The sequence below is a fragment of the Otolemur garnettii genome, unplaced genomic scaffold (genome assembly GCF_000181295.1).
Source record: "Otolemur garnettii isolate 467f Iridium unplaced genomic scaffold, OtoGar3 scaffold00556, whole genome shotgun sequence".
NCBI classification, from domain to species: domain Eukaryota; kingdom Metazoa; phylum Chordata; class Mammalia; order Primates; family Galagidae; genus Otolemur; species Otolemur garnettii.
This window is the reverse complement of record NW_003852951.1, coordinates 21,442-22,255: the sequence shown is the minus strand read 5'-3', so window position 1 is coordinate 22,255 and position 814 is coordinate 21,442. Positions and strand designations below refer to the sequence as shown.

At 40.5% G+C, this 814-nt stretch overlaps 1 non-coding gene across 1 annotated transcript; it reads right to left on the bottom strand.

Moving 5' to 3' along the window:
- Window positions 1-740: 740 nt before the first annotated feature.
- On the bottom strand, window positions 741-814 carry TRNAN-GUU. The gene has a single exon. It is a non-coding gene; the product is annotated as a tRNA-Asn (tRNA).

The following is an 814-nucleotide window of genomic DNA, read 5'->3' as shown; positions in this document are numbered from 1 at the left end:
AAAAAAAAATCTCAAAATCACCCAGAGGGAAGAAAATCATAGTACACAGACAGATAAAATAGAAATAAAGATTATATCATTGGAAACACTCCAAGTGAGATCAAAATCTTTAAAAGATTGACGAAAAGGTCAACCTGAAAATCTACAAAAGCTGAACGATTTTACCACCGACAACTTACATTACAGAATAGTGTTAAAAGATTAATAGCATAAAGGCAGGCAAGGGGGAAACACAAAGAGTGTGATGGCACTTGAAGGCAGATGTGATAGGTTAAAGTTGTACACTGTAAACCCTAAAACCATCACTGTGTAGCAAAAGAAAGCTACACAAGCTAATAAAGAAGAGTAAATGATATGATAGAAAAGCCATGTAAACAGTGCAACTGAGCAATCACTCTTCCAGGACTCTATACCCTATCTGAGCGCCTGCACAAGCGGTCAACCACATGTGTACAAGAAAGCCGACTGCAGTCTCATTTGTAAGAAAAACATAGAATAAAATTCATGTCCAAAGCTTACGGGAAGGTGTATATAACCACTAGCACAAACAACAGATGGAACTCTTTGGTCAATAGTAAGGTAGAGGATAATTTTAACATTACCGCTTTTCCATACTCTGGCGGGTTCCCCGCATTTGCCGCCTACTTTGTTCTCAAGGGGTCTCTTTTCTTAGGAAGGAAGACCTGAGGGAACGTTTCTTTGGGTTCTGTTGCATTCGAAAGATGAGCATGTTTAAAAGACGTCCCTGGGTGGGCTCGAACCACCAACCTTTCGGTTAACAGCCGAACGCGCTAACCCATTGCGCCACAGAGAC